The sequence below is a fragment of the Pogona vitticeps genome, chromosome 5 (genome assembly GCF_051106095.1).
Source record: "Pogona vitticeps strain Pit_001003342236 chromosome 5, PviZW2.1, whole genome shotgun sequence".
Classification (NCBI taxonomy): Eukaryota; Metazoa; Chordata; class Lepidosauria; order Squamata; family Agamidae; genus Pogona; species Pogona vitticeps.
In genome coordinates, this window is record NC_135787.1 from 39706019 (window position 1) to 39732045 (window position 26027).

The 26027-nt window shown below is 39.1% G+C and overlaps 2 long non-coding RNA genes across 2 annotated transcripts in view; one reads left to right on the forward strand and one right to left on the reverse strand.

Moving 5' to 3' along the window:
- LOC140707585 (uncharacterized) lies at window positions 1-24116 on the forward strand. Its single transcript, XR_013545858.1, has 2 exons — window positions 1-18372; window positions 21432-24116. It is a non-coding gene; the product is annotated as an uncharacterized LOC140707585 (long non-coding RNA).
- The window catches only part of LOC140707583 (uncharacterized), a 12117-nt gene continuing 9374 nt past the window's right edge, over window positions 23285-26027 (reverse strand). The window contains exon 2 of the long non-coding RNA XR_012087730.2: window positions 23285-23518. This is a non-coding gene — a long non-coding RNA (uncharacterized LOC140707583). The remainder of the gene's footprint in view (window positions 23519-26027) is intronic.

Here is a 26027-nt window from a genome sequence, read left to right on the forward strand (position 1 = left end):
GACAAGCTTCGGCACCGCTGCTTTTCAGCCCCTTCACAAGAGAGTAAATATTTAATACGGTTTTGAACAAACTTGTTTAAAAGTTGGCTAAAAGGAAATCCCCGTTCCAATTAAAATGTAGGTGATTGGAACAATAACATGGGTTATTATTGGTACTGTTATATTCATGTATTGTTTTGTTCTAGCTCCTTCAATAAATATGCTCTATTATTATTATTATTATTATTATTATTATTATTATTATTATTATTATTATTATTATTATTATTATTATTATCATCATCATCATCATCATCATCATCATCATCATCATCACCATCATCATCATCATCATCATCATCAATAATAATAATAATAATAATAATAATAATAATAATAATAATAATAATAATAATAATAATAATAATAATAATAATAATAATAAAGTGTTATCAAGTGAGAACCAAATTATAGCCACCCTAATAGGGTTTTCAAGGTAAGTGAGATATTTAACGAGTGGTTTTACCAGTTCCACATCCCCAGTGAGTTTCCATGACTGAGCAGGGATTCAAATCCTGTTCTTCAGAGTCCTAGTCCATCACTCTATCTACTACACACCACACTGGGAATCCATTATTATTATCTGTTTATTACATCTTTCATTCAGAGAATTGAAGATAGCAAAGGTGACTGAGGAGGCAAAAAACTGCTGGATAGCTCAGTGGTTTAGGTCTCTGTCTGCAGAACTAGAGGCTGGAAATTCAGTTTCGCACTGTGTCTCCTTGACTAGGGCTGGATGATCCATAAATTCCCTTCCATCCCTACAGTTCTATTGAATCTAGCCCCAGAAACCCACATACATAATATCCACACGTTGTGGGTCTGTGGTTATGGGTCTGTGGTTCAAGGTTTTGAATAGCCGCCACTCTTTCTGGCCTTCATAGATCTCACAAAGGCCTTTGATTCGATTAGCAGGGACAGCCTTATTAAATTACTTCCCAAGATTGGGTGTCTACTTTGACTGCTTAACATCATCAGGTCCTTTCATGAGGAAATGAAGGGCACTGTAGTTTTTGGTGGCTCAACATCAGATCCCTTTGACATCCGAAATGGAGTGAAACAGGGCTGTGTCCTCACACTGCCTCCGTTTGGGATCTTTTTTGTTGTCATGCTGAAGCAGGCCTTTGGAACTGCAACAGAAGGTGTCTATCTCTGGACTAGATCAGATGGAAAGCTCTTTAATCTCTCTAGATTGAGAGCAAAGACCAAAGTCCAGCGAAAAGCATTCAAGATTTCCTCTTCGCCAGTGATACAGCTGTTGTTGCCTTCTCTGCTGAAGACCTCCAACAACTCATAAATTGCTTAAGGCCTGCCAAGACTGGATTAACAATCAGCCTGAAGAAAACACAAGTCATGGGCCATCTATTACCATCTCGACACAAGAACTGGAGGTTGTTCATGATTTTGTGTACCTTGGCTCAACCATCTCTTACACTCTCCCTAGATGTCAAGCTGGATAAATGCATTGGCAAAGCAGCTACCATGTTCTCTACTCACAATGAGAGTATGGCTTAATAAGAAGCTGATGGCATATACCAAGATCCAGGTCTATAAAGCCTGTGCACTGAGCACACTCCTGTACTGCAGTGAGTCCTGGATTCTTCGTGCACGGCAGGAGAGGAAGCTGAACATGTTCCATATGCATTGTTTCCAACACATTTTTGGTATCATCTGGCAGGACAAAGTTCCAAATAGAGTAGTCCTAGAACAAGCTGGAATTTTTAGCATGTATACATTACTGAAACAGCGACATCTACATTGGCTTGGGCATGTCGTGAGAATGGCTGATGGTTGGATTCCAAAAGATCTCCTGTATGAATTAGTGCAGGGAAATCACCCCAGAGGGAGACCACAGCTGCGATACAAAGATATCTGCAAGTGGGATCTGAAGGCCTTAGGGATGGACCTCAACAGATGGGAAACCTTGACATCTGAGGGTTCAGCCTGGAGGCAGGCGGTGCATCATGGCCTCTCCCATTTTGAAGAGACACTTGTCCAGCAGGCCGAGGCAAAGAGGCAGTCCTCAAACCCGCAAAATCAGGGAGCTGGACAGGGGACATATTGTATTTTTCTTCAGTGTGGAAGTGATTGTCACTCTCGAATTGGCCTTCTCAGCCACACCAGACGCTGTTCCAAGTGCAGAGCACATTACCATAGTCTCTCGAGACTGAAGGATGCCTAATGTAAAAAAATATACAGTTAAATCGTACTCTTAACTACACATTCTAGGGATCAATGGTAAAACTAGTAATGAATATAATTAAAACTGCAGTCTTCTACCTACTTACCTGTCCGTAAGCTCCACTGAGTTCAGTTTTCTGAATAGACATGTAAGGACTGTGTTGTAAAAGAAGGAATTGTTAATTATTATCTCTTAGTATCTGAAGTAGCCTCCCAGAGACCTTTGGGTAGAGTGGGTGGTATATAAGTTAAATAAATAGTGCTGTACAGCGGTTTAGAAAGTAAAAACCAAGAAATGCAACCCCCATGTAGTTCATTCATTGTTTTCATTTGTACCTACTGATTACTTACTGCAAAATGGGAACAGTTCAAACAGAGGCTGGTGGGGAGCACCAAAAACAAATGTAAACTTCCTGCTTTTAAAATGAAAACAATGAGAGGCTGAACATTTTCCTAAGAAAATAAGGGGTAATATCTGTGTAGAATAATTACTGTAGGACTATTAGAACACCAGTAACTGGAGAACTGTATAGCGTGTTTCAAAGAGAGATACATTGAATATGATATAATAATATTGCATTGTATGATAACATTGCTACAATTCAAGTCACTGCACTTAAGCCTGCAATCATAAACATACATTCTTACTAAACTCAGTGGAATTAGTTATGAGTAAACATGCCTAGGCAGCTGCAGCATATCCACTTCATTGTTTTTGATCGTGAGAATCATCTGCTATATGATTGTTGGCTCAAATCAGATGCACATTTTTTTCTTGTTTGCTAATAGCCCCAAACTTATTTATATTGATTGACCGATGTAAATTGTTATACCCCACATTTCTTCATAAAGTAAATCTAGTATGGGCAATAATTCTCTCTGTGTGTGTACAGATATATCAGAAAAGATAATTCCAGAAGTTCAAAAGCATAAATAAATATAAAAATAAGGTTAAATACCAGAGTCAGGAAGATACATACATTGACTTCCAGCACTTAGACCTTTTCTACATAATGTTCACTACTGAACTTGCCCTTTTAGGTACCATATTGTTGTTACACCCATGGTTGGAGGAGACCACTTCCTTATTTTATTTATTTATTTATTTATTTATTTATTTATTTATTTATTTATTTATTTATTTATTTATTTATTTATTTATTTATTTATTTATTTATTTATTTATTTATTTATTTATTTGATTTATATTTTAGTAATGACAACAGTTGTGGACTACAAGTGATACCTACATCAAAACATTGCAGGTGAAGAGTGCTTTGTTCAGGAATCTAGCTAGCCAGCAGCCATGCCTCTTTCCAAGATGCTCTATTCCATGCCCCCCCCTCCATGGCCTGGATTTCTGACCTCCCCCCCAGCCCCCATTAGTCAAGTCTTCTGAGCTTACTGAGCAAACTCAGCATTGGACAGTTGGAAGGATTTTTCACTTTCTTGCCAGGCTTCATAAAAAAAAACCTTGTAAGATTTTCCCAAAGCTTATTGGCATCTCTCAAGGATGGTACTTTTTTTTTTAGCTGCAAAAGGATACACAGTAAGTTTGTTTCTTGTTGATAGGCTGCCTTGGCCAGAATTCCATTGGTGATTTACATGTGTGCAAGTGAAATCATTTAAATTGCAGCAGTGAGTTATTGTCAGTTAACAAGGTGCATGTTGCGTTCCTGGCTGTGCATCTAGCCACATGTTGAACATGCAACCACAAATGCAATCAGCATCTTCTTAACTGGCAGCAGTTCATCACTGTTACTTACACAATGTCCCTTATGCCAATTGCCAATAGGATCCTGGCCACTGTTTGATTGGTTCTGTTACATAGACTCCATACATCCATTCTGATGAACAGACATATACCTGGAAGGTCCACTGATCACTCTGCCACTGGGAACCATTCAGCCCAAATACTGTGATGAAACCAAAGAATATCATACTATATCATACCCATATCATTTAAATCAGTGGTTCTTAAGGTTACTCAGGTGTTTTTTGGACTACAAATCCCAGAAGCCTTCACCACCAGCTGTGCTGGCTGGGGTTTCTGGGAGTTGCAGTTCTAAAACACCTGAGTGACCCAAGATTAAGAACCACTGATTTAAATCATAGAATCAGAATAATAAGAGTTTGAAGAGATCCCAAGCAGTCATTAATTCTAACCCCCAACAATACATGCAATTTATAGTCAAAGCATCCTTGACAGATAGCCTTCCAACTTTTGGTTAGAAACATCTAGTAAAGGAGAGCTTGTCTGTTCCACTTGTAAATTGCTGTTACTATCAGGTGCTACCAAATGGAAGGTATTTAGGAAGTTCTTCATATATAAGACATCAGTTTATGGTGTGGACATCATTCTCATTCTTCTCCTACTGGTAGTCAAGAGATGTGCATGCCAGACACTTTTGCATTTATTTCAGTTTTTTTCAGTATGTGCCTCTTTCATTTTCATAAGTTTTTGGTGTACTGGTGCTTTCATTTTACACAAAAAAGGAAACCTCTTTCCATTTTCTCTTTGTGTTTTCTGGCACTTCAGAAGCCCCAAAGAACCCTTAAAACTACTTTAAAAAGCAGAGACAAGACAGTAGAGAATCAATATACTTCAACAGCAGCCAACAGTATAAGAGAAAGAAAAATGAACAATCAGATCTATGTAGGCAGCACCACCCACCCAGGACAATTGAGTCTGGGTACCACACTAGGAACAAGGCAAGCAGTTAGCCAGTCAGGCACACAGGGATACCCACTCACCAAAGCCACTAACAACACAACAACAGGAACAACAAGAGAGAAATGTCCTGAGCTGTGCCAAAACCAAAACCAAAACGAACAACCTTTTGCACAGCTCAATAGCACATCGGAACAGCCACAAATGTTCCTGGCTCACTCACACAAAAGCAAACAAAACAGTCCTTCAAATGCACATCTAATATAACCTTTGACACAATACTGTAAATACACAGTAAATTAATCAGAGAACATTTTTTAAAAAAACACACAAAAATGGGGAAACATACACACAGAGAAGGAAAAAAATAACGAAGTGGGAAAATGCAGCTCCTTAGGAGCCATGATGGCACAGGTAGACTGCGCATCTGCAGCAAAAAAAAAAAAAAAAAAAAAAAAAAAAAAAAAATCCAAAGAACGAGGAGGAAATCTCCCTGAAAATCAAGGAAAAAGACAGAAAAAGGAAAGGATCCAAGATGGAAGCATAGCAGGCAGGCAGCAATCCAAGATAAAGGGCACCAGGAACTCAGTGCACAGTAATCTCACAAGGAATGCCTGAACCAAAGAGCACTTCTCACTAGGTTCCATGCTGTTTGACAGACTCAAATTTCCTCCTGTCTCCTGAACATTCTGATTGGCTGCTTACAGCCCTCATGGCATTATTAGATGAAAAGATTATTGGGTAATTTGACAAACATGGTGAAAGAAAGGGTCTCAAAAAGTTACATGGAACACAAAAGAAACACAAAACTTTTGTCTATTCCTCTTTCAAACATAAAACTCATGTGAATTACAGGAAAGCCAGCCTTTTTGTGTTTAGGGGTTTTCATTTGGAAACTTTTCTTGGCATTTTGGTATTTGAATGAACAAGGGCAGCCCTTAGCATAATGCTTAAATTGAGCATGGTTTTGATGGTAGTTGGTTCTGTATATTTTCTATACCATGCCATGTTCATGTTTGTTGCTCTTCTATTATGTGCCTCTGGGCTGCTCATTGCAAACTGCTACAGTCCACTTAGTTAGTCTTGCAGTAGTAGGAAGATGTGGGCCTGGCCTGAAGCATTTATAATCCAAGTAGATACTAGAAGGACTTATCTAGATACATGACTCTGTTCTCTTTCTCTGCAGTTCTTCTGATTCCAGGACATGCCAAGACATTCAGTACTGAAATGAAGGCCTGGTGTGAATGTTTTTATACCCCAGCTAATTGGATAACATGACTTTAGGAAGACTTTTAGCAATGTTACTGGAAAGTAGGCCAGAGACCAGGTGTGAATGGGTTTGACAAGTACTGCATGCACTTCAATCACAGTGATCCCCTAGAGCTGAACAACTAGCTTGTGAAAAATACTGTGGAAATTAATATTAATTACAGACATAGTTTTTCATGTGAAGAAAAAAAGGATGTTGTTTCATTATGTTGTACCAATTTGTTCCTGGTATTGGATTACTTTTTATTTCTACCTTTTGAAGGGAAATAAGTGCCATTGAAAAAAGAAGATGTTGAGGCAAGAAATTATTACTGTCTTAGGTATTCAGAGAAGCAAATCACATGCCCAAGTATTTCATGTTAGTATTCCCTCTCTCCTTTTTGTTCTAGTTTATACAAACCAGCAACAAGCCATGATCTTATGAGCTGGTTAACAAACCATGGCTTCTTAACACAGTTAGCATTTGAATGATAAACCAGCTAAAAATCATGACATTCATTGAGTAGATTATATTCAGTTCTTCCTTTTCCAATTGATCTTATTTTGCTCTTACCTATTCCCCTGCAGTCTTACCACAACACATATATAACATCAACAACAAGATGTATCTGTCCTGAAAAGCATGGAATAAGATGGAATATTGCCACTTTCCCTCTTTCCTTATAAAACTAGGTTCTGGATGGGAAGCAAGGCAATGCATTTCCAACCAATTCTTTCTCCCAATTAAACTGTCTTTTGTTTCTCTGATGCACTATGCTGCTGAAAAGAGATTTTATATATATGTATTTATGTAAGTGTGCACTTACATAAATGTTCCTTGTTAGAAAATATACATACATGCCTACAAAACAGGCATGCATGCATATCTCCTGACAAACTTACAAAGAGGATATCCTAAAGGCAAAGGTCTTTGGAATACATGTAAGACTGGACCACTGTTCCCTACCTGATACCTTCTCGATGTATTGGACTATAATTTCTATCATTCCCACCTCTCCCTGTTGACTGGGGATGGTGGGGATTGTAGTCCAGCCTATCTAGAGCATCTCAGTGGAGAAGGGCTAGTGCAGACACCAATACATATTTCAGTTTCATATATAATACGTGATAGATTGCTGATGCTAGCAGTTAATGCTAGCTAATGCTGTCAGAGCACTAATTACTACTTGCAATAGGTTATAGCCTTTTCTAAGATATGTTCAGTAAGTTAAGTTACAATTTTTAAACATTAGAGAGCTTAGTCCTGCAATGGAAAAAGATATATGGTGTAAAAATAACCACAAAGCTCTCAGTGTAATTGTCATGACAGAAATATGCTTATTAAGAAGGCTGTGTTTTAATGCTGAAATATGTAAGAATCCAGCTGAGGGAAGGTATTTAGAGTAAGCTCAATAAAATAATATATCTTTGCTACACTGACATCCTATTCAATTCTTTTTTTAAAAAAAAAACTCCATTTAATAAATGTGGGATATTGTACTTCTGCTCCCACGATTCAGAAAGCCAGGAAATTGCCCACTATTGCTAAACAATATCATGCTTGCATTGCCATCAGGAAAAAGGATGTCAAGCATTAAATAGCAAAGGGCAGCCTGAATGTTGACAACACCAATGGCAGCAGTCAAGATGGTCTAACAAGATGCTAACTTCTGCTCACTACCATTCACACTTGTTGAAAAATATCCCTGACAATTTATTTGTGTTTGGATTGTCGTCGTTCAGTCGTGTCTGACTCTTCATGACCCCATGGACCAGAGTACGCCAGGCCCTCCTATCCTCCACTGCTTCCCGGAGTTTGGTCAGATTCATGTTGGCTGATTTGATGACACTGTCCAACCATCTCATCCTCTGTCGTCTCCTTCTCCTCTTGCCTTCACTTTCCCAACATCAGGTTTTTTTCCAGGGAGTCTTCTCTTCTCATGAGATGGCCAAAGTATTGGAGCCTCAGCTTCAGGATCTGTCCTTCCAGTGTTTGGATAAGAAGTGGTTAAACTGATGAAAAAAAGAAGTCAGCTTCTGGGATTTTCTCTTGCTTGGTGTCATTTGTGAAACACAGCGAACACAAGCAGAAGTGACTTGATGCCACATAGCATATTTGGAGTTGTTGTCTTAATTACTAGACAATTGTACAGAGACAAGATGGATGGAATGGTTGAAACTGTGACACGATATAGGCACCATCAAGTAAGATGATCAACATCAAGTAAGAGATCTCTAGTCACAACACAAAAAAACCCAATAATTTCACAACTTATATGAGTGAACTTCTGAATATTTGTTCTCAATTATTTTAAATATATTTTAAAATATTTTTACAATTAGACACAATTCATTTCCCACCAATTCCTGTTTGGCCAGGAAGAAATTAAAAAGTTCTCATAAGGATCAACTAATTGGGTCCTGACTGACAGGGTCAAATGTTTAGATTGTCCCAGATCTGGAGCTGATTTCCCCTTTGAAGAATTATGTCAGGAGCCTGGTCTCAGAAATCCTGAGAGAATGTTTACTGAAAGCACTCAGGGCTGAGACAAACATAACGGCTCTGTGCTCTTATAATGCAGAAATACTTAGAATATTATTTTTAAAAAATCAAGCAAGCAGGGAAAGTACCCATTCATGCACAAACAAGCACGGGGGGGGGGGGAAGCAAAGATGCATACACACATGCAACCAAAAAAATAAAACCAACCCCCTCTCTCAAAAATTTACAAGCAAGCAACTAATGGGAGTGGTAAATTTACTGCCCCACAACTTCTATAAGGTTGTCTTAACAGTGGTGAGTGTTAAGAAAATAAACAGCAAACTTCTCAATCTTCTTCACTTTCTAGGATGACACAGTTGATGGAGAACTCAAAGAATGGCCTAGGTCAGGCTTGTGCACGGGGTCCCGTTTTTATTTAACATGTATACTAATAACCACTTCCTCATGGTACTGGAATTTTAATTTATCAACAACCTCACGCTGCTTAGTCAAACTTTCAGATTATAGAACATCTTCTAACAGATACATTAGAAGAACATGGCACATATTATGATAGAACTCAAAGCTACTCTATTAAAACTCAAATATGTGCCTTTTACTTGAGAAACAAGCAGACATGTCTGAAACTTCAGATTACTTGGAAGTCTGTCCAACGAGACTATTGTTTTTCTACCAAATATCCAAGTGTTACTTTGGATTGTACATTGACCTGTAAGAAACGCTGCCTGTACATAAAGCAAAAGGTCTCTGAAGGAACAATATTCTACAAACCTGTCAGGAACCAGCTGAGGAAGATAACCACAAACACTGAGGACTACAGCCTTGGCCCTATGCAGGGAAATATGCCAGCCCAGTGTGGTAAAGTTCTACACATGCAATGCAGGTAGATGTAGTACTCAATGAAAGCTGTAGAATAATCACTGGACACCTGAAGCCAACCCCTATTAAGATAAAATCAACCACCACACAGAAAACTGAGTTACTAAGAAATCACTTAATAGGCTCTGGAGCTGACAGAACCAAGATAAAGCTAAGAAAACATGGTTTTTGCACCAACATAGTCGTTTACAAGTACAGAGGAGAGCAGGTCACTTCATACCTTTGTCATTGTAGTCTACGTCCCTCAGGATGTACCATGGAAGATTTTATATTAACTGTCCCAAATGTTCCTGGTGTTGCCTGTTATTGGATAAAAATTATTTAATATATTTTTAATTGTACAGCAGTGCTTCTGACATGAAGGGAGGGAGGGAGGGAGAGAGAGAGAGAAAGGAAGGAAGGAAGGAAGGAAGGAAGGAAGGAAGGAAGGAAGGAAGGAAGGAAGGAAGGAAGGAAAGAAAGAAAGAAAGAAAGAAAGAAAGAAAGAAAGAAAGAAAAGACTCTGTTTTTAAAGCAGGAGCTTTCTTTTGGGGGGGGGGTGTATCACATTTTTCTCCTCCTTTTTCCTGATGGGAGCTTGTGCCTATGCCCAGCAGAGTGGGCAGGAGACAGTACTGTTTGCTCTGGGTACCAAAAAGTGGTAGGTATAGCTTTGTTCACAGTGTGTCACTACTGTGCATGGATAAGCTACATGGGTTAGTGCATGCCAGAGATTCAGGTGCTACTAGACAGACGTTTTCGTTTCATTTAGTCGTTTAGTCGTGTCCGACTCTTTGTGGCCCCATGGACCAGAGCACGCCAGGCCCTCCTGTCTTCTACTGCCTCCTGGAGTTGTGTCAAATTCATGTTGGTTGCTTCGCAGACACTGTCCAGCCATCTCATCCTCTGTCGTCCCCTTCTTCTCTTGCCGTCACACTTTCCTAATGTCAAGGTTTTTTCCAAGGAGTCTTCTCTTCTCATGAGATGGCCAAAGTACTAGAGCCTCAGATTCAGGATCTGTCCTTCCAGTGAGCACTCAGGGTTGATTTCCTTTAGAATTGATAGGTTTGTTCTCCTTGCAGTCCAGGGGATTCTCAAGAGCCTCCTCCAGCACCACAATTCAAAGGCATCAATTCTTCGGCGGTCTGCTTTCTTTATGGTCCAGCTCTCACTTACATACATCACGACAGGAAAAACCATAGCTTTGACTATTAGGACTTTCATTGGCAAGGTGATGTCTCTGCTTTTTAAGATGCTGTCAAGATTTGTCATTGCTTTCCTCCCAAGAAGAAGGCGCCTTTTAATTTCAGGGCTGCTGTCTCCATCTGCAGTGATCATGGAGCCCAGGAAAATAAAATCTGATACTGCCTCCATATCTTCCCCTTCTATTTCCCAGGAGGTGATGGCCATGATCTTAGTTTTTTTTATGTTAAGTTTCAGACCGTTTTTTGCACTCTCCTCTTTCACCCTCATTACAAGGTTCTTTAATTCCTCCTCACTTTTTGCCATCAGATATTTCTTCCGGCAATCTTAATTCCGGCTTGGGATTCCTCCAGTCCAGCCTTCTGCATGATGTATTCTGCATATAAGTTGAATAAGCTGGGGGACAATACACAGCCTTGTCGTACTCATTTCCCAATTTTGAACCAATCAGTTGTTCCATATCCAGTTCTAACTGTTGCTTCCTGTCCCACATATAGGTTTCTCAGGAGATAGATAAGGTGGTCAGGCACTCCCATTTCTTTAAGAACTTGCCATAGTTTGCTGTGGTCGACACAGTCAAAGGCTTTTGCATAGTCAATGAAGCAGAAGTAGATATTTTTCTGGAACTCTCTGGCTTTCTCCATAATCCAGCGCAAGTTAGCAATTTGGTCTCTAGTTCCTCCGCCTCTTCGGAATCCAGCTTGTACTTCTGGGAGTTCTCGGTCCACATACTGCTAAAGCCTACCTTGGAGGATTTTGAGCATAACCTTGCTAGCCTGTGAAATGAGTGCAATTGTACGGTAGTTGGAGCATTCTTTGGCACTGCCTTTCTTTGGGACTGGGATGTAGACTGATCTTTTCCAATCCTCTGGCCACTGTTGGGTTTTCCAAACTTGCTGGCATATTGAATGTAGCACCTTAACAGCATCATCTTTTAAGATTTTAAATAGTTCAACTGGAATGCCATCACCTCCAATGGCCTTGTTGTTAGCCAGGCTTTCTAAGGCCCACTTGACTTCACTCTCCAGGATGTCTGGCTCAAGGTCAGCAACTACATTGTCTGGGTTGTCCGGGATATCCACATCTTTCTCATATAATTCCTCTGTGTATTCTTGCCACCTCTTCTTGATGTCTTCTGCTTCTGTTAGGTCCCTCCCATTTTTGTCCTTTATCATGTCCATCTTTGCGCGAAATGTTCCTCTAATATCTCCAATTTTCCTGAACAGATCTCTGGTTTTTCCTTTTCTGTTATTTTCCTCTATTTCTTTGCATTGTTCATTTAAGAAGGCCCCCTTGTCTCTCCTTGCTATTCTTTGGAAGTCTGCATTCAATTTTCTGTAACTTTCCCTTTCTCCCTTGCATTTTGCTTCCCTTCTCCTCTCTGCTATTTCTAAGGCCTCCTTGGACAGCCACTTTGCTTTCTTGCATTTCCTTTTCTTTGGGATGGTTTTTGTTGCTGCCTCCTGGACAATGTTACGAGCCTCTGTCCAAAGTTCTTCAGGCATTCTGTCCACCAAATCTAGTTCCTTAAATCTGTTCTTTACTTCCACTGTGTATTCATAAGGGATTTGGTTTAGATTATACCTGAGTGGCCCAGTGGTTTTTCCTACTCTCTTCAGACAGACAGCAAATAGTTATTGTCAAAGCAGTTTCAAACCACATCAGACAACAGATTAACCTCCAGAGCACTTGCTTGGGTAGAAGTCTGCAGTAATTAATTGGTTTATGGCTCCAGCAGTGTATGACATAGTCTGGACTGTTCTAGTTGGAAGGCTAACATGACACCTAAAACCCAGTGTTAACTCTCTGGCAGCATAACATTGAGACAAAAAAGAAAGAAAGAAAATAGTCATGGAGAAAAATCAGAAGGCGATCCTTGGCCTCTGGCCTGTGTAATTGAATTGATAAGGATTATCTGAGTAGCCACTAAAATCTATTTTATGTAGATTCCTTTAAGTCAGGTTTCATGGCAGTGTGGGACTAAAGACCTGAAACAGGCCATTGATCATCATTAGCAATAATATTTATACAGGTTCTTGCAAACCTTTATTCTCATAACAGCCCTGCAAAATGGATTGTTATTATTACTGGGCTCTGTGAGCCAATTAAAATAGAAACAGGATGATTAATCACCTGCCTTTTAATCAATCAGTTAACTAATTGATTACATTTACTAGATTTGCATATCTCCACAACCTGAGCAAAACTTATATTTTGAGAAACTGAAGTGAAAGGTAATACAATTTATTAAATATTAAGAAAAAATAGCCATCTTCAAGACTTCATTTTTCTGTCTTTAATTAATTTAATTCAATTGCCTTACCACAAAAGAATTTGTACCTGCGGTGCCCCTGCTATTGAAGCTATTACACGTATTTTATTTGATTGTGAGCTATATTCCACTGCTAGGCAAAAGTATTTATCTGTCCTGTTGGGGAAAACAGCCCATTGGAATGTGAACTTCAGACTTTCATATTTTCTTCAGAGTGCCAATACAAAATTTGTCCGCAATATAGCAAAATTCATAACTATGGCAATGGACATACAATATCTCACTACATTGATCAAATAGGGGTTCCCTGCAAGAGTGACTCACTCAATTAAAATATGTACATGTTGTTTTATATTTTATATTTTATCTCTTTTCAGCTGTTTACTTTGGATCTGTGTGATTTGTATGCTTTTTGATTTGATCGAAATGACTAATCAAATAAATAAATAAATACATGCTGAAATACAGTACTGAATACTGTACTGTCTTTAATTAACAATCATTCACCAAAACATGACCCATCAAATTACAGAAGTACCGTATGTGTATCCAGGGCCCACAGTTCTACTGGTTGGAGTTTTGACTAATTAATCAACATAAACATAAGTTTATGGGACTTTGAATTTATTTATTTATTTATTTATTTATTTATTTATTTATTTATTTATTGCATTTATATGCCGCCCATCTAGACATAGTCTACTCTGACAGTTTATTATTAATGACAGTTTATTATTAATTAATGTAGTTTATTAATATTGCAGTGAAAGAAGCAGTGGTGATGGTGGTTAGACAGTTGGCACAGTGTAATGATAAGAAACTCAGCTAACCTGTCACTTTCATTTTTCATAATCACACTTTACTAATATCATATTTTCAACATGTAAATAATAATAAGTGATCTAACTTACCAGGTGCTTACTGGGATTCCAGCAACTAATGTGTGTGACCATGGCCACAGCTTAAATTCATGCAGTTTCCTCAGCACACACGCACACATGAACGCACATCCACACATCAGGAACAATTCCTGCAGTCAGTTTTTTTTTTGTGACATGTTTTGAATCTGCTCAGAAATGCTGTAGCAACACAATCCTCTGCATATCTGTTCAGAAATAAATGTGTTTTACTTCAGTTGCACTTGGGAAGACTTGGCCAGATTTAGACAGTCCAGTGTGCTAAGGCTAAGTTTGTAAGGCTCTCATACAAACATCTCGTCGTTTCTTTGTGATTTACTGGCCAAAATCCTGTTGCTTTACATAGTAAATTGGATTAGAGTATGTCCATTGAATCAATGGGGACTTGGCCAGTCAACTCTTCCAAGTACCATATTTTTGAATGTGTCTCTACTCTAACTGCAATTTACTATGCTAAAGCAAGTCACAGATCTCCACTGGGTCAATTGGCCTGGTAAAACGTACTATGATAACCAACATGATTTTGGTCATTGTATCCTATTCCAGCAGATCAGCACTCTCTGGAACAGTCTCCAGAGCAGATTGGTGGAATCATTTTATCCTGGTTCCGAAACAGGTAAAATAACATAATATTCCCTAACAATACTCAACAAAACATTTCTTCCCTGCCTTATGTTAAAATATACTGGTGTGAAATGTGTCTTCTTAAAAAATTAATAAACTTGGGGACACAGACTGGAAAAGTTACTTTTTTGGACTACAACCCTCAGAATTCTTCAACCAGCATGGTAACTGGCATTTCCAAGCTCTGTTTAGGACCTCTTTCCTGATTCACAAGAAAATAAAATCTTAGAACACAAAAATATTAAAACATCAATACAAATTGCTATATGTATTTTTTTAACAAATCGGCAGAATCTTATTAATGTTTGTGTAAGAGTTTTGTAACTGGCCATGGCTAATAGTGTTACTTAGGCATATGACCAGGCATGCAACTGAGGTACAGCCCAAAATGTAGTCAACTGGCCATAGTTAGCTGTGGAAAGTTATGAAAACAATATGCAGACACCAATAGAATTCTGGGCATCAGAACTCCACAGAACAGAACACATCAACCTAATTACTGGTTAGGCAGCATTTTCACTTAGGGACAAAACACATGTAAGTAGTTGCTTAGTGGAAAAACCTCTAGTGGAGAACTGTAATTTGGAGTGCCACTAAAGGTAAGGCCCCGCAAGGAGGAAAACTGAAGTCAAGCTTCACTTCGTAATTAGACAGATTGGAAGAATCATACAGAAGGTGAATATCTTAAGACTGCAAGAGTCAAATCACTTAGGTCTGTAAAGCAGGAGTGGGCTGCACAGTAGTCCAAATTGGCCCCCCAGCACACCTACACTTCTGTTCATTTAATTTTCTAAAAATGCTCAAAAAGTGCACTCAGGGGAATTTTGCCATGCTTTGAGATGGCCCCAGTGCTCTATCTCCCTCCCCCATAATTAAAAAATATGTTTTTTTTTTAATTATATCTTATTTTTGGGCACTAGAGGGTACAAATGGACTTTGTCAGTTAAAAAAAAATACAAGTAAGACAAAGTAAGAGCCATAGGAGCAAGTGTGACCATCCAAGCTCCAGGAACAGGCATGATTGGCCCAAGACCTCTAGAGTTTCCCATCCTGTAATAAGGGTAACAATTGGCACCACAAATTTGAGCCCAGAAGCAAATCATAAATCAATAAAGGTGAGGCAGTATTGATAGAGTATATTCCTCATAACCTTGTGTAACCACACCTCCCTTTGTCTGGAATCCTGTGCCCCAATTTGTTTCTCTTCTTCCATACCCATACCAGGGCTCCTGGAAGAAGCAAGGGGAGTTCCATCCAAGGATGGAGTCGTGTGTATTCTATGATCAGTTATTGCTTGACTGGAATCCAGTAGAGCCCGGTACCAATTAAAACACTGAATAGTCAATGTTTATTTCCAAGGCTTGAACACACAATACTAGGCTAGTTGAACTGCCAAACATTCAGTTTCTATGACAATTGCATCTCTTCTAACCTTTCCCTGAACTCTCCCAATTGCTCCCTTCACCTTTATGTTTGCGCTACTCAACTTTCCATTCCCTCTCTGTCCCTCCCAACTTCAACAACAACCAGCTACTCCACTTTTTAATCCCCTCCCACAGCATTCTAAGGACTGTGATTGGCTGAGCACATCAAATGGGGTGGGCATCACTGTTTTACATCACAGCTAAGTACACAAATTCTGAGGCCTCTAAGCTAACAGTGTCATATCTTGACCACAAAATACAAAATAGATTGGAGTAATTGAGATGATTGCCTTATTCTAGGGGATCATAAAAGATGGAAAAGTTACTTTTGCTACTACCTACACCAAAATCCTCCAACTGGCATGGTCAATAGCCATGTGATAAGCACACAGGAATTGTTTTCCAGTCTCATATAATGCAATAGGTAGGTTAGGGTTCCTGTAAATAGAAAAGAGGGTATGTTTGAGATCTAAATCAAGGGCAGGAAATAATAAATAATTCAGCCCTTCAGATGCTGTTAGATTATACATAGTTCCCATCACCCATCATTACTGGCTATGCTCACTATAGCTGTTGGGAGTTGTGGTCCAACAACATCTGGAGGTGCACAAATTCCTTACCTTTGAGCTACACAGGTATGAAATTACTACAGTCATACAGGAAAGGGGGGAAACTTTTTGTGCAAGCGCAAGCAGTGTGCAGTTGCCATGTTGTTATATTGAGGTGCCCAACTGTATGGAAGCCTACACCTAGGAAGCTGAATCATACCTAAGCTCCACTTAGCCTAGTAATGTCAACTCTGACCAGCAGGAGCTGTACAGGATGTCAAAAACCCTTCTTTTCTTGCCTGAACTGGGAATTCAAGGTATTCCCTGGTAGTCTTCCATTCAGGTACTAATCAAGCCCAACTTTGCCTAACTTGCAAATCAGATGAAATCAGGAGTGTCGCAGGCAACATGTTGCACTCCCACAAAGGTTTCCCCCCACTGATTATGTATTAGCACATGGCACATGGACATCTGACAGCTGGCCCAGGCAAATTTAGATACCAGGGTCAGAGTCAAGCATGTGCCCCCATACCCCATGACTCATGCAATGCCTCTATGTGAAGAAGATGTATGAGGTACATGCATGTGTAAAGGAACCTGTAGTGTTACTAATTTTTTGCAAATTATTTTCCAAGTACCTTAAATCCTCTAGCAATACTTTTGTTACAGAAACTTTCAGCACTGCCACACAAAGGCATACTGATATGGCGCACTCTCCTGTCACTTCCCAGTCCTGAGTAGGCCCGTGCTCATGAATATATCTGAAGTTGTATAGGCAATGAGATGGTAAAGCAATTGCTGAGAAAGAGCGTGTACCATCATCTTTGAATAACAAAATGGGGAAAAAAGAATCATCATAATCAATTATTTTTCATGTGTCTTCTTGTGCATAATGCTGTTATTAAATGTGCAGACCATTAAAATGTGCATGAGCCTCTGCAGATTTAGATATGCTTTCAAAATTCTTTGCAGGAAATAGCAAAATACTGGGGGCAGCATATAAACTCCATATTTTAAGCTGATTAAGACAGAAAGAAAATAATGATTTGGCAATGCCATCTAATAGGTTTTACACCATAGGAGTTATATAGTACATGTGCAATTTGTTATTATATATTTACTAGCTATCATATTGGATATATTAATATTCTTTAAATGCTTAATATTTCCTATTCTTCACCTGGTTTCACACTTGCAGGATGCAATGCTATACGTATCTACTCAGTAGTCACTCCCACTGTGTCCAATGGGAATTACACAGGTAAGGGGGTGGTATTGTAGCTTAAAGGTATTTGTAGGGCTTAGTTTCTAATGAAATCAAAAAATAAATTTAAGTATCAGAAGCTTATCTGTGTAATCTGAAGCATGTGGTATTTATAAGTGTTATTTAGTGATAAAGGGGAGACATTCAGAACTGTTTTGGTGGAACAACAACACAATGTTTTGTCAAATGGCAAAGATTCTAGGGAGCATGTCGAGCATTCACACACATTTCTCAACTCAGACATATAGCAGCTCTGGTAACATAATTTTAATACACTTTCAGGCACTTGGTGATATAGATCCAAATGTCAACATGGATTGTTAGGTTTAAAATGTTATTCTCCCCCTAACTACAATAGAATCAAGCAAAATAATGGGGAAACTGGCCTCCATTTTGCCAAGAGAAATTTTGAAAGCCATTTTAGTATGGGTTCCCAAGTCACTTTGTTGTTGCAAAAATAATAAAGAATCTTATGGCACGTTAATTAATTGATTAGGTGTCATCAAGTCAATTCTGACTCATGGTGACTTTTTCCATGGCTTTCTAGGTATAGAGTATCCAGAAGTGGTTGACATCCTGAGGACACTCTAGGACTGTGCAGCTTGCCCAAGACCAAACAGGTAGGCTGTTCCCCTAAGAAGCACAATGGGGAATCAAAGTCCCAACCTCTGGCTCTGCAGCCAGATACATAACTCACTGAGTTACCCAGCAAGCGTGTGGCATATGAATAATAAGTGAATGTATTATGCCATAGTCAATTCATTTATCTTTTGGGTGCTACAACACTATTGTTTCTAGAAACATGTATCTTTAATCAATACCAATAAACATTAACTCAACATGTGCAGTTTTAATAAGAACTTGTTAACAGGATGAGAATTCTTGTTTATTGTTACATCAGAGCACATCTAATATAGGTGACAAAAGGCTTAGGGACAGGATTCAGTTAAAACAGAATAGTTATTAACATTCAAAGAAACCTTCTCTTGGCAATGTTGGATTGAAGGCAATAGTTCCAGATAAGTCTTTTATTCTTTTTGGCCACTGCCCTGTTCAGTATTCTGACAGCTGCAGAAGCTGCCACAGAGATCTGATGAGGTGTTGATTCTGTTGGGACAAGGAACACAACTGACACCCCCTCAGATCCTTGTGGGAGCTTCTGAGGGTGGAGTTCTGCATGTGTACGTATTGAACAGGATACGGGCCATTGTCATTGTGTGCCATCAAGTACTTTCTGCCATGTGGTTACCTTAGGAATTAACGAAATCCAGAAGGTCCTGTTATAAGCCCTATTCCATTCTTGCTTATTAAAAGCTCTGGCTTCCTTTATTGAATCAGGTGTATTTCTTAGATGAGCTCAGAGCCTGATAGAAAACTTCATTTCCAAAACAGGCAATATGAGTCAGAGGGAGGGGGTGCATTCAGGGACTACCCCCTATTCTAGAGGCTAAAATTCCAGCCAAACAGCAACAGGGGTGAAGCATTTAAACACAAACACCTCCAAAGTGGTTGAAGCCAGCTCTGAGCTTACTTAAGAAATATGCTTGGCAGACTTCTGCCGTGACAATTTTGGGATATTTATTTATAAATTTTCTGCATTATGCCTGATGAAGTGAATTTATTCATGTAAGCTTGCACTGAGTGTTTATTTTTTAATGGTCCAAATGAAGACATCACCTCTCCTCCATTTGTATTGTGTAAAGCAGTGGTCCCCAACCTTGGGCCTCCATATATTCTTGGACTTCAACTCCCAGAAATCCTGGCCAGCAGAGGTGGTGGTGAAGGCTTCTGGGAGTTGTGGTCCAAGAACATCTGGAGGCCCAAGGTTGGAGATCACTGGTGTAAAGGACCACAAAGTTCTTTCTGTTGCTTTTATTGAATCAATTCATCTCATAATAGGCCTTCTCCCTGACCCCTCTCAATGCCTCCTACTTACCTAATGCTTCCCAGTATTATTGCCATTTTCAGAGAATCTTGTCTTCTCATGATATGCCCAAAGTACATAAAGCCTCATTTCAAGCATTTTAATTTCTTGTGATATATCAGGCTTGATCAGCTATAAGCCTTAGTTTTGGTCTTTGGGGCTATCCGTGTTACCTGTTCAACTAACATCACATTTCAAAAAGAATGATACCCACCCCCCATTACCCTTCTTCATAGTTCACATGCCACAGTTGGGCAAGTCCAGGCCAAAAAGTTGGTGTGCCCACTCCCCACATCCCAAAAGGTTACTAAGAAAGAAACAAATTCCTCAAGGTCTGAACAGATTTTTTGCAAATTTGATCCAGTTTGTTCAATCCTGAACTAAAGCCATCCTGTGCTTTCCAGAGATGTACAAATATGTATAGAGGCATTTCTTTGAGGAATCAAGCAGAACCATCATCCTCTCATACTGTATCCATGGTGTATTCATGGTGAACTATTAGTATGCCATCTGTACACAATAGCATAGCATAACAAGGCTATTTACGTCCTACAGAGCCCTTCCTGGGCTCGACACAATAAGACAACAAGGTAGCCAGAGCTAGCTCCTCTCCAATCTAAGTGTAATGCTTCATTCCTTTTTCTTTCTTTCTGATAACAGATTGTGGTACAAGTTCTGAATGGTTCTATGTAGACCTCAGTAATTGTCTAATAGTACCAATAGGAGCCTTCAGCAATGTAGGGACTGCCACTTCTGGAAGCACTGGATTGGGAAACACCAATCAAGCTTAATACTACTCTGCTTGGAAGTAAGAGTTCTGATGGGATCTTATAACAGCTAAACCACAACCAGTTCTGTAAGCACTACAATTCAGTATGAGGTAGGGAAGGTGGTGTATCTGTACCTCATGTTGTGTCTGTTTTATACCACTAAGTGTCATGGCTCCATCTGGAGAAACTTGAGGTTTGTAGTTTGGAGAGGTGTTTAGAATTGACTGGAAGAGAGCTGTAATGCACTCAACTGGTTCTTTAGCAGAAAATTATAAGTACCTCATCATGCCAGAAATCCTAGGTTTCCTTAGGACTGAACTGCAATAGCTTAAAACGATATGAAATTGATATAACCGTGTAGCATAGATAAAGTTACCCTAGTAGGGTTCCCAAAGTAATTGACATGTTTAAGGGGTAGTTTGAGTGGTGCCACCTGCCAGTGAGGCTCCATAGCCAGGAAGAGATTTGAACCCAAACCTCCTAAATCCTTATCTGTCCCTCTATCCACTATACTGCACTGGTTTTCCAGATACACCCTAAAACATAATATTCTGGGTTGGTGAATACATTTTATTGGAACAATTAAACATGGTGGGTTTTTTAATTCCCCAGGATTCTTTCTCTTTCTCAGGCTTAGATAGCATAAAATTTGGGTACATGGGGGGAAAAGTTTCAAATATCAAACTACATATAATTGCTTGCATGGCAAGACAGATTCTATGGAAAACAAAGATAACAAAATATCAGGATCTGTTGGCTGAAAGCAGAAAGTCAGACTTCTTATTGTCAATTCAAATACAATCTTAATAAATTAAATTATGACACCCAAAATCTGTCACTAGAAATGGCTGCTTTGCTGTCCCTAATCATAGGGCAGGGCTGTCAAAAAGGGTCCCAGAGCCTTTTTTTTCCTCCCTATATAGAGAGGTGACACTCTGATGCCTTTGTTTCTAACTGAATCTGCAATCTCCATCTTGTCTTGCAGACAATGTGCCTTCAACAACAACAACTATTACAATTGACCTGATTTCCAGAATGTGATGATTCTTCACCATCCCCCAATTTTATTAACATCTAACCTTGAAGACAAATTCTGATTAACTACAAAGCTTTCCTTGTTGTAATTCTGTAGTGATCTGACAAAGGTATTATCCGACCCATTACTTCATTTTTACTCATGCCTCACATGGTTACTTTTTTCCTATTTACTAGGAAAATAAATATAGAGATCTTTGTATAACAGAGATCTTTGTTTCTTAATTGATGGGGCTAAGATGACAGTCCGCATACTTGTTTCTTTTTGGAACAACACATTTTGCTGGCTTACTGTAATTAAGAATGAAGAAGTGAAATATTAAAGCAGATTATTAGGGGATTAGATCACCTTTCATTTACTGAACTGTTATTTCCTTGTTTTTTAAAATATATATATTGAGATGTTAGTTAGTACATAAAATGGTACCATATTTTCCGTGTATAAGATGCCCCCCCCTTTTCTAACCCAAAATTAAGAAATCTAAGTAGGGCTTAGCAAGTGGAGGGGGAAAGCAAGGATCAAAGTGCTGTAAGCAGGTATCAAAGCACTTTGATCCCTGCTTTGAGCGCTTTGATACCTGCTTTCCCCCTATACTTTCTTCACAAGAAAGTGGAGGGGGAAAGCAGGGATCAAAGCACTGAAAGCAGGAATCAAAGTGCTTTGAGCCCTGCTTTCCCTCTCCACTTTCTTGTGAAGAAAGTGGCCACAGAAAGCAGGAATCAAAGTGCTTTGATCCCTTTTCTCCCTCCTTACTTCTGTGTATAAGACGACCCTCAATTTTTAGTCTAAAGATTTTAGACAAAAGTATCATCTTATACATGGAAAAATATGGTATTTAAATGGACTGCAAGGAGATCAAACCTATCCATTCTGAAGGAAATCAGCCCTGAGTGCTCACTGGAAGGACAGATCCTGAAGCTGAGGCTCCAATACTTTGGCCATCTCATGAGAAGAGAAGACTCCCTGGAAAAGCCCCTGATGTTGGGAAAGTGTGAAGGCAAGAGGAGAAGGGGATGACAGAGGACAAGATGGTTGGACAGTGTCATTGAAGCTACCAACCTGAATTTGACCCAACAATGGAAGACAGGAGGGCCTGGCGTGCTCTGGTCCATGGGGCCCCATTAAGTCAGACACGACTTAATGACTAAACAACAACAAATTTACAGTGATAGAGAAAAGAACAATGAGGTAGACTTCAGTTAAATTAACAAGACCTTTGAAACAAAAAGATAGGATTTGGCTATTTGTGTCCTGAGAACTGTATGGTGTTTAAAGTTATGACTTGGACTGTGGAGACCTTGGCTTAAATCCCCAAGAAGCTTGTGTGATGCCTGGGATCATTCACAGATTGTCCTCTAAGACTGTTGTGACTAATACATAGAGTAACTTGTATGCAAACTGATGTGAGCCCCATGGAGAAAAGACAGGATGAAAAAGTCAAAAGCAAATAGTGTCCCAGAATCTGCCAAACTTTTATCTCCTCCATTTGGAGAGGAAGCAGTAGGGTATAATTTTCTAACCCTACCATTGTCTTCCAGCAAGGCAATGTCTGGTCTCTGTGGCAAAAAACAAGCAGTGTAGTTCATGAGCCTGAGTTACAATTGATTTCATGTTTCTATTCTTGTTTATTCCACACAACCAACAGTATTATAACACAGGCCTCACCACTGCTTTAATCTTTTGTATTCAAGATTAGAAGATGCTTCCAGCTGTTTCACCTAGAACCAACTTCAAAGTAGCTCTATGTGGATTGTTGGTGCAATATAACAGTTCTGTTATTGTTTGCTGAGTAAACCTTTACAGAGATTTCACAATGCATTTATTGACCACGACACATACTCTAACAGTGGGGCTTAGGGCATACTGAAAAGAATTACTATGTTGAAAGATACCAACAAGAATGGCAGGACAAAAGCCAGCTTTGCTTGCAAACTTCTGTACTTGACAGATATCATGTGCTTCTTTGGATTGGCCATTCATCCAGATGAGACTTCAGCTGTGCTGCGTTTTCCCAAAGAGCAAGTAGATTTTTTTTTCTGCAATGAAAGAAATGATGTAGTAAGTATGGGGCTGAGTTTTTAGAAGCAGAAATGACTTGTTTTTCTGTTTGTTTTAATTGCACTTGTTAACACTCTTATGCCTTCTGGCAAACGTATTTTAACAGTTCGTGTCCACTAGGTAACTAAATAAATTAAATCATAACTGGATATATATGGGGTTTCAGTGAAGATAATAAAAAGTGGAACAAAAAATGTAAAAAGAAAACAGGAAAACATGGGGAAAATAATTACAAAATACAGCTTTGTCTAGCATGGAGGTTGAAAGGCTTCTAACATTTCAGCTTCCAGTCAGTCTTTGGGCCATAGCTGGTGACATCTAATAGCTCTAACATCATTGCATCACCTGATGAAGCTCCTTCTGTTGTGTGCAGCTTGCCTCCTCATGCCATCCAAGACTGTTGTAAATTTTTATTCAGATTGTTAAATCCAGTTGGGAGAGTTCTGTTAAGAGGTCTCCTTCGTTAGCAAAGGAAAATAGCAATAGTGTTCTCTGTGAGCATTTAAGGTCACCTACTGTCTATTCTTTGGAGCAATAAACAAGGAAGATTATAAGTTCAAAACAAAAGTTTAGTAAGATTTTTTTTTAAATAAAATACAATAGGAAAAACTGTCCTTATTAGGTAGAAGATCATTGAGACCTGAGCACATGGCACAGAGATTGGGGAGGGGGGCATAACCCACTCTCAAGAAAGATATGTTAACAGCTTAAACTTAGCAAGGGGATAATACAGGAAATGCTGAATCATTATTTCTTTAGAGAGCAATAGGAGATTGAAAGATGGTCAATGAAAAGGCTACCTTTTTCTTACTACTGGAATGCTCCTATTGGGCTTCAATGAGGAGACGTTACAAGAGAGGTGATGTTCTGGAAGATTCTTCCAACAAAGACCACCAGAAGATGAGGAAGGCTTAAGATCAAACCTGTTGGCCCACTCTAAGTTGAGCAACATCTTGCCTGATTAAGAGGTAATAATCTTTAAAACTTGCAAACTTTGCACCTTTTTTACTAGGCCTAACAAAAGTACCACCCCATTGTGAATTATGCAATATGTTTTGTGCCAGTAAGGCTACCTCTGTTTTTTGTAAATAATAAAAAAAAACTAGCAATTTTTTTTCTGTCTCTCCAATCTCCTCAACCAGCCAAATTTATAACTCATTGCTTTTCTCCATAAAATCATATGTCATATTTTTTTTAAAAAAATTAAAAATATGATATACAGTACACATTTCAAAATTGGTAAATGGCAGCAGCAATCCTAGTGAATATGGATACACTTCAGAACAAAACATTAGTCATAAACAGCCTATGACAGCCTCCCGTAACTTTGTATCTGCAACCACATTACAACTACCATCATTCCCACACAGCAAAGGTAACAATGCATATAGATAATGGGTGCTGTAATGTATGTAAGGTGCCATGTGTGAGGAAAGCTAGTATGTATGAATAACCTGCATACATGAAGAAAGCAAATGTCTAGACATGCTGCATTACAACGGGAAGCTGGTTCCCAATATTAGAGTCCACAACCAATAAAGTAGTGAGTATTTCACTGGAAAAATGTCTCTTCCAAAGAAAAGGAGAAAGATTTTCTTCCACATATCCTGGGCCTATGCTATGGAAGAGAAGCACAGGAATTTAGCCCAAAAAAAGATTAGGAAACAGTGGAACTCATATATCAGGAGTAGAGATGGGCACACATCAGAAAAATTGTGATTTGTTTTGATTCCTGTTTTGTCAAGGTTGATAAATCATGAATTACAAATATATTTTTTTTGTATTTGCGAAGGCTTTCACGGCCGGGATCTAATGGTTGTTGTGGGTTTTTCGGGCTCTTTGGCCGTGTTCTGAAGGTTGTTCTTCCTAACGTTTCACCAGTCTCTGTGGCCAGCATCTTCAGAGGACAGCACTCTGTGCTCTGGTGTAGTTGGCTTGGGAGTGCAGTATTTATGGCTGTGAGATGGGCTTTTGTCTTTTTCTATAGATGGGTGATTAGTGTGTCTTGTTGTGGGTGTATTGTGCTAAGGAAAAGAGATTATCTGTCACTGTGGTTGATGGGTGTCATTAGCTGGTCTTTTGTGTGTAGTGATCCCCTGTCCTTGTGGCTGGGTGGAGTTCATTGACCTTTTGCATGCTGTATGTTTGAGAGCTGGGAGCCAAGTTTTGTTGAGCTTCATACTTTCCTCTTTTTTGTTGAAACTGTGCTTGTGCTTGTGGATTTCAATGGCTTCCCTGTGCAGTCTGACGTAATGATTGCTGGTGTTGTCCAGTATTTCAGTATTTTGAAATAGAATTTCATGTCCAGTTTGTTTTAGGGCATGTTCAGCTACTGCAGATTTTTCTGGTTGTTTTAGTCTGCAGTGTCTCTCATGTTCTTTGATTCTGGTGTGGATGTTTCATTTTGTGGTTCCATTATATACCTGGCCACAACTGCAAGGTATTCAGTATACTCGTGCAGTGGTGAGGGGGTCCCTTCTGTCCTTT